Source organism: Takifugu flavidus, chromosome 15, assembly GCF_003711565.1.
Source record: "Takifugu flavidus isolate HTHZ2018 chromosome 15, ASM371156v2, whole genome shotgun sequence".
Taxonomy (NCBI): domain Eukaryota; kingdom Metazoa; phylum Chordata; class Actinopteri; order Tetraodontiformes; family Tetraodontidae; genus Takifugu; species Takifugu flavidus.
Window position 1 is genome coordinate 12,789,916 of NC_079534.1, and position 8,422 is coordinate 12,798,337.

Here is an 8,422-nt window from a genome sequence, read left to right on the forward strand (position 1 = left end):
TTTAACCTTAAACTAAATCTCAACCGCAGACAAAGGACGGCGTCATCTGACGGCACCAGACTTCCAAAGAAGCACCTGAAGCGGCAGCAACGCAAAACAATCTTTGATAAAGTGGCTTAATTGAGCGTAAAGGAGAATTTAGTGGAATTTTTAATGACGGTTAAAAAACATCTTGTTTTTATTATGGATCCGGTTTTCTTTTATTTTCCATTTTTTAAGGACTTTTTCCACTGTGACCAATTTGTTGACTCATTCTTTTTGACTGGGATTTGATTCATGTTTCCTTTCTAAACAAGTGTTTTATTTAAGAATCAAGGTAGCAGCAACTAAAAGAACTCCTTTTTATAAGCAAAATAAGTAACAAAAAAATACAGATACATCCAAAAATGTCTCATGTCCTTTTCTTCAGTGCTTTTTAAATATACAACATTCTTTAAATGAACCCAGAGTTATTTCTTTTTTGAATTTTTAAATAAGAATTTCAACATTCCCAAGTCCTGATATGGCCGAGAAAGCGAATCCAACAATATCACGTTTTGTCCGGTAATTTTACATTTGCAAACATAAAAAATAAACGCTAAGCGTGATTCCATGGAGGGAAAGTGATGGACTTGTGACCGTGTTCATGACTGTGCAATAAAATGACGGCCTGTCAGTGAACCCGATCTGCATTTTACAACGTGGCCGTCCGGAACAGCGGGGAGAGAAACAGGACTCTAATGAATTTATTGACTTTTCAGGGCCGCCATATTGAAAAACACAACAATTAGTTCTATTTCATACTGTAAAGCTGTCATGGGCAGTGGTCAAACGGCGGTCAATGGCAAAGGGCAAGCTGAGGGAAGGAGAGCGCATTGGAGATCACATTTATTCTACAACTGACATCGCCGAGCTTGCTGCACATCAGTGATCCTAATAAAGCTTAAGAATGCCTCCACCCTCCTCAGACCAGCTTCTGCTGACATCTGGTCCACATTTAATGACTAGATCTGTGAGGACCAGGCCTTGTCCTGGCCATAAACCGTTGTTTAGACAGCCCTATTTGGTATGGGGTGTAAAATGAGAGCAGTGGATCACATTGGGAGGGCCAACGCAATCAAAACGTTGGGCCTTATCAGATGACAGGACCAGCAGTGGGGTCATCTCTGCTTCCAGAAGCTGCTTTAAGCTGTGCATCAAGAGGTTTTCAGAGACCATCACCTCAGCTGATGTGATCAATTTCATCCCAGTCTCCTTTTTGTTACGGAAAGTTTTGCCGCAGATTTGACCAAAATGCCTGTTAGCAAATATATACCAAAATGACGCCAAGTGACCGAATTCAGCCAGCGTCACTATTCACTTTTATTCCATCAATGGTAATCTGAGAGTTTAACAAACACGTTTCCATCATTTTCTACAGCAAACGGAGGAACAGGCATAATGGGTAGCGGTACAAAAGATAGGGCAAGCCACCCAAGGTTTACTGAAGGTTCCCACAACTGACAAACTAACTCAATTTACCCTCACAAGGGGGCTCATGGAGAGGCCATAAGAAAGAGATCTGTTGTGTTTATTAGGCATCCAGAGAGAGAGATCTGCCTGCCACAATAGGACTTCTCCTTTCTTTTCCTGCCTGAAAAAAGTTCCAGCCACCTTGAATCCATTTGAGTGACACCGTGACAAAGAGGCTTCTTAACGTCCCGACGAAGGAGCCTCCTCCCCTTTCCCTAGAAACTTCCTTGCAGGGCGATCAGCTGTATACATCATGCCCCCTCTTCCTGACCCCAGGCAATAGCTGCATTGGCAGAACCCCCCCCCCCCCCCCAGTCTGTTTCCACATTTACTCCCTCACCCACCTGATTAATAAGCACCAGGTTGCCGTCGGTGACAGGACCCACACTTAAATCCCATCAGTCCTCCTTACTGTGTCAAGAGCCTCGGCATCAGCAGGACTCTTTTTGTCCTAATGGGACAATGGTGGCAGGTCCAGCCTTTGTTGCGGGCTTGACCCTACGCACCAACGTCACTGATGAGCAGGAGTGACAGTAGGTATGGTGTACTTCATCCTGCCCTGATCCCTCTGAAGATTGAGCTGCTTTTACCCAGTGACAGGTGTGGTGGTTAATTCAGGATTCCCTATTGTGTCTCAGAAATACACATTAAAGATTGTGCGAGGCATTGATGCCTACACATATGAACTATTTCAATGTATATACAGCTTTAATGCAAGATGAGGCTTATTACTACAACAGCACTTCTGTCCATCCATCCATTCAACAACCATTGCTAATTCTTAATCACAGTCACGGGTGGGGCAGGGGTCTGACCCAGCAGTGAGTGGGCGACAGGAAGGAATACACCCTAGGTCACCAGTCCATCACAGGACACACACACTCACACTTGGGGGCACTTCAGAGCCTCCATTCAACCTATTGTGCATGTTTTTTTGGAATGTGGGAGTAAACTCTATCTCTTGCTATTAAGGCCCCAAGCCTAAAATCCAACCCAGAGCTTTTCTGCTATCCTCGACTTAAAATGCTACAAGACAGCTGTAGCTCATCTGCTCATCTTTCCCTCTGCAAATGTGTCATTTTTCTCAGAAAAGCAAAAATTTGGAGATTTTCTTTCTCCGCTGTGAGGAAAACATAAATATGGCAGCCAAATACAAGGAAAAGCAGAGGTACTGTAACATCACACCATGCAGGAATGTGGTTTTTTTTCCCTCCACGTATCCAAACAGGAAGGCTGAAACCTGGATTTTTGGACCACGTATTCTACGATCTCCTCAACCGTCGTGGCCACACGGCATGTTCACCTTCCCTAATCGATCTCTGCTGGCGGTGTCCATTTGTTGTTTTTGTGCTTAGGTTGATTAGAAAAAAAGGAAAAGACGATATAGGCCATGTCTGACCTGCAGAGGCTCAGAGAGAGTAAAAAGACAGTATGTTACAGGAAGAAAGAGAGAGGAACACGGAGTCCTTGGAACCGAGGGCTGGGTCTTGGTCACCGTATCCTTGGACAATCACTGACAGCCTATGGAAAGCATCCTGGCTCTCTCCCCCGCAAACCCTGGCAGCATCAATGCACGCTGACCTTGGGCTTCAGCGTGAACAGATAGGAGGGGTGTGAGTAAAAGCCTGCGTGTTTGTTTGTTGCATGCGTGCGTGTGCGTGTGTGCGTGGGCAGGGAAATGATGTGACAGCGCGTGCAGGCGGGATGAGTGTTTACCTGCCTTTGCAATCTCAATCACGCCAACTATACAATTTGCGAACGGCCACACAAAAATCAATCAGAAAAATTGTTAAAAGGCTCATCTCGACCCGACGAGGACAACTTTCGCCACGCGCGAAACAAAAAGTGAAACCCAACCGAAAATTGAACAGTCCCTTCGGGCTCCGGCGGCACGATCCAGCCAGTTGCAGAGCACACGCTGTACTGGGAAAGAACATGTAAAACTGCGAGAAGTCATTTCTGTCCAGTTACGACTCCGCTGAGGTTGGCATCGGTGCGCTGAGAGGAAAACACAGCCGTACACTCTGTGAGAACACACTGTTCCACAACAGTGCCGTCAGCAAAGGGATTCTCAGCTGGCTGCTTTCCTGGTATTGGTAGCAAGAATGAGGATGTGATGTTACTAACTGCTCATCATCCACACTTCTGCTGTTCCTGAGCTCACACTGATGTCCAGACACACACACACACACACACACACACACACACACACACACACACACACACACACACAAATGGACCAATCCACTACAATTCTGTGCGAATGCCACAAATCTGTGATGTGATGTAAAGCCTTGGGGTGACAAAGGTTATAAGCCTCATTTGTTTATTGCGGCTGTAAATTAAAGAGTTTGACTCGAAGAACAAAAGAGCGAAATTCCTCCTTCACCTTGACATGGCTTCACTCTCCTGTGAAAACACAGGGGTACGGGGGCTTAATGGTGACCTTTTGGTGACTGGGATCCAGGAATGCTTCCTGACAAGTGACCCGTCTCATCCATTTTCACCTATTTTAACACTCGGACTGTGAGCTCTAGAAGGTTCTGTGGCTGTTACGGGGGTCTTGGATGAACTCTGCGGCAGGCTCATGGATAAGAACCTGCATGTGACAATCACAGATATCCTGCAGGAGACCAGGAAGTGTCATCTGGTCATTTTCTTGTACACAAATACACACACAGGCACATCAAAACGCCTGCTCTGTGACAATGGGCAGGATGTTCAGACTTTTCGGTTGAACACTGACATATTGAATATCCCAATTTTCTGCCTCCAAGGTCCTTAAATACATGAGTGAAGACTTTAAACCACAACCAGATCCTCACAAACTTGACTTAAGGAGGCATTTCAAGCTAACCTTGGAGCAGATGTGCGGCACCATTTCACAGCGGCTTTCTCGCTGCCACAAAACCAGATAAAATTGACAAAAAAATTGACCTTCCTGCAGGTGAAACGAAGATATAACAGCTGATGGTGAAGCGCTTTCAGCGCTTTTCAGCCCTACCCCCACCAGAGGGATCAATGCACATAAATGGAGGAGGTCACAGACCTTTGACATCCCCTTTCAAATGGGGGGAGGGGCCCAGGCCTTTGTGAGGCAGGCTTTAATGATCCAATTGTCGACTCGTGTCATGTGCCTTCATAACTTTATACAGTATTTACAGTTGCTGTGCTGAACAGAAGGTTGTCTTCTGTCTGCATCCAGCTGCTCTTTCTCTTTACTCTTCAACACTCCCCACATCTGTTTGAACCTCCTCTCCCATCAAGTCTCGTCCTCAGCCTCCCATGCTCCTCTCAAGACCTTATCTGTGCTTTCCCTCCTTTCATCTTGCTTTTTTGTGAGAAGGCTGCAGGCAAACAGGAAAATCTGTTTCTAACATGAAGCTGCTGATTAATGTCATGCCGATATATGAAGAAAATTCATATTGCATTTAGAAGATTAGGATCTGAATCTGAGAAGATGTGCAGACGAGGGTTGGGTCAGGGAATATATGTGATGCTGCTGAAATTCTTCTTCAAATAATTCAGAATTTCAGACAATAACAGGCAAACAGTTACTTTATGGGAGTCTAAAGGGTTTTAGAATGCCAGAAATAAGGTTGCATTTAAGGGTCTGGGAGACTGTGGGAAAAACTTCCAATATCCCTGCACCTAAAACTACACTAACGTAAATATAGAACAGTAGAATTTAAAAATGTAATTCAAATTTTAAGCACAGGATCTACAGGATAATCCAAATAATTTGGATGTTTAATTTTATATCCATGTATGTTTAATATGTTAGTTTTCTTTGGTTATTTAATCAGAATACAGAACTGACAACACTTCAGTCTTTTTCAGTCTTTAAAGTACATTAAAATTTCACTGGTTTGTCATTATGTATTTTAACACGTCACCAACAACCAATTGGTGCCAATGATGAAATTAAAGATGTCGTGCGAATTCCGACCCCGCAGTACCGAGAAGGTCTCGATGCCCTACCTAAAACAAACGTGTGACTCAATGGCGTGATCGCTGTAGTTGGGATTCTGTCTCCTCCACCATCTGTGCTGCTGATCAGAGAGAGATCCGCAATCAGTCCGAAGAGGATCAAGTGAAGGCCGGAGTCCCAGTGGTGTTTTGTGCTTCTGTGACCTCAACTGCTATTGTAAATAATCCGTCAGGGCGGTTTACGCAAAAGATTTTCCCCCTCTGATCGGAGCTGGAAATGTGTCCGGGGGGCAGCACGGAGCCGACAGATGAAGCCTCTTTGTCGGCGGCTGGATCGGTAATCAATTCGTTATGGATGCCTTTTTGTTATGACACCGGACACCATTCCGAGCGATCTCGCGCGCAAACGTGTCATAACAGAGCGGCATAATTAGACGAGATGACATAATGAGACGGATGTAACTTTGTGTTTTCTCACAGACACACACACACACACACACACACACACATACAACAGCGACTGATGAGACCTGACACGCTCCACGTGAAAGGTAATAATGCAAGAAAAGACATCAATCTGTTTCCTTGGTGACAGTTTTCTTAAATACAAATGATATGAAATAGACACTGTCCAACCAGGCACAGTAGGACACCCCTGACTTCACAAATCAGGCAAAAGTACAAAGAAAATCATTGACCTGGTCACATAAAATAGCATTCGGAGCATAATACAGCATGTTTTGATGAACCGGCATTTTTGGTATGCTTCTACGGGATGCTACGATTATTTTCATTGGTTTATTAAGAAAATGCCATTTTTCTGATATTTAAAATGATGCACTCGCATTGTTCCTGAAGCTAATGATATTTCTGTGGGTGACCCGAAAGGTCAAGATGCTACATCCAGGGAAAATGGCCACTGCCAATCCCGGACAGCTCGGGGTCTTCACGAGGCAGGACAGGATGAAGACGTGTCTCCTTCAGGAATAAAGAAGGAAACCTGTCCAAGCACAGGGCTGACGTCGTGGGGCCTTACTTATCTCCTCCCAGATTAAGTCCCAATTGTTCACCGTGAACAAAGGTAGCCAGTGAGGAAACCAGCCCCCCCCCCCAAAGGCCAGATGGTCAGCGTTCAGAGCCCCCCCGACCCCTCCGGCCCTTGCCCTATCTGACAGGGGCCGCGCGTGCTCGGGGCAAGACAGGCCACCCAGCATAATCCCAATTCACCGTGCTCACGCGGAGCGCGTAATCACATGAAGCCAGACTACCTGTGGGATTCGGGCTTCCATTTTCCAATGTTCTGGAGAGAACAGCAAACGCCACACAGGGTCTTCACATAAACAACATACAGCGTATGCTGGAATATATATCGCTTGTGTTTAGCTTTTTAATTGCAGACAGCAGTAGAGGAATGCACAATTTGGGACGTGAAGCATAAGAGGGGAATTGAAAAGCTTAGATGTAGCCAGGCCAGACTGGTTTGACTGAAATCACAATGACAAGCCACCAAATGCATCTTCTGCCCCGTCTTATCTGAGTTTATCTTAACTACTGAAGCCTGTTTCAACACTGAGCCCCAGGCAACTGCAAAACAGTCAAACGTGCAAATGAGTGCCCAGCTGTGTGGCCCCCTGCATACAGCATAGTTGACAGGCTGTTGTTACCATCATCTGTTAACAATGAACGAGGCGTTTTGCATAAAAATGAATCTTGAAATGATGATTTCTTTCGCTGACTTTTCCTGCACAAAGTAGTTCAGTAGTAAAACCTATTGATCTGTCCTGTTGGCGACATGTCAGTGATCAGTTTGCACAAATGTGAAGTTAGCGAGGGGGGAAAGGGAATGGAAAGAAATGAGCTCCAGCAAATGGATGCATCTTCCGAGACTCGAGCCGATTTAATGTTACTAACAGACTTATTTTGGGCTGCAAACCCAACTGCAAATACCTTCTCCAGAAGAATTACAGAAACTAGACAAAGTTGCAGCATCATCCCCTTCGCGGACAACAGGACGATCTTCGGAACCATCTTTCTTTTTTAAAAAAATTTGTTTTGGTCCCTGACGTTTCTTTATCGCGCACGACTTTCAGCAAAGCAGGAGGCAGAAAATACAGATACAAGAAAAAGTAGAGCGCAGGCATACCTTATTCTAAAGCAAAGTTGGGGGTTTGTGGGCGAATTTGCGCCCTCGTTGCCGCTGTTGCTGGTTGCTTCGCACTGGTCGCTCTGCGCGTCCGGAGCCGATCTGCATGCGCGCACCACAGGAGCCGCCAGGTGACGTCAGGATATTACTGTACTGTACAAACAGTGAGGACGGAGGAAACGTTCTGTTCAGGCTGGAGCAGGAGGAGGGGAAATAAACAATGAATATACAATCTGACTTTTCCGTCTGAAATTTCCCAGCTGGCTTTTAATAGTTTGGGCGTTTTTTTTTTCTCCCCCAAAATATAGCCGGTGTATTAAATTGTAAACGGACACGACCCGTATGCTAAAGTGGACCGGGCTACTTATTTGGCCAACATTAAACCTTGGTTATGAATAATTCTGCACAGTGGAGTTACTTCAAGCCGGAACCAATAAATTTCTGAACCTCTGTAGTCAAGCTCATGGGCCTCAGTATTAAAAGTTGTAAAACAGCGTCCCCTACTGTTGATATATATATAGACAGACAGACAGACAGACAGACAGACAGACAGACAGACAGACAGACAGACAGACAGACAGACAGACAGACAGACAGACAGATAGATAGATAGATAGATAGATAGATAGATAGATAGATAGATAGATGTCATTGGCCTTAAAGGGCACAAACAAAAGGGGATACCAATAAGTTTGAGCCATTTATTGGTATTGAAATAAATTACAATATAATAAATTACAATATAATATATTCACATTATATTATATATTAGTACATTACAATTCAATTTCCCTACGGGGATGAATAAAGTAAATCTTGATTAATTATATTGATAATTATAAATCTAATTTATAATAA

At 44.5% G+C, this 8,422-nt stretch overlaps 1 protein-coding gene across 4 annotated transcripts in view; it reads right to left on the minus strand.

Annotated features, from left to right (window-relative positions):
- greb1l (GREB1 like retinoic acid receptor coactivator) overlaps positions 1-7,700 on the minus strand; it is a 29,628-nt gene extending 21,928 nt beyond the window's left edge. For all 4 annotated transcript variants that reach the window (XM_057056723.1, XM_057056721.1, XM_057056722.1 and 1 more), the window contains exon 1: positions 7,565-7,700. The gene's annotated coding sequence lies outside the window, so the exon portion shown is untranslated. The remainder of the gene's footprint in view (positions 1-7,564) is intronic.
- Positions 7,701-8,422: the final 722 nt, after the last annotated feature.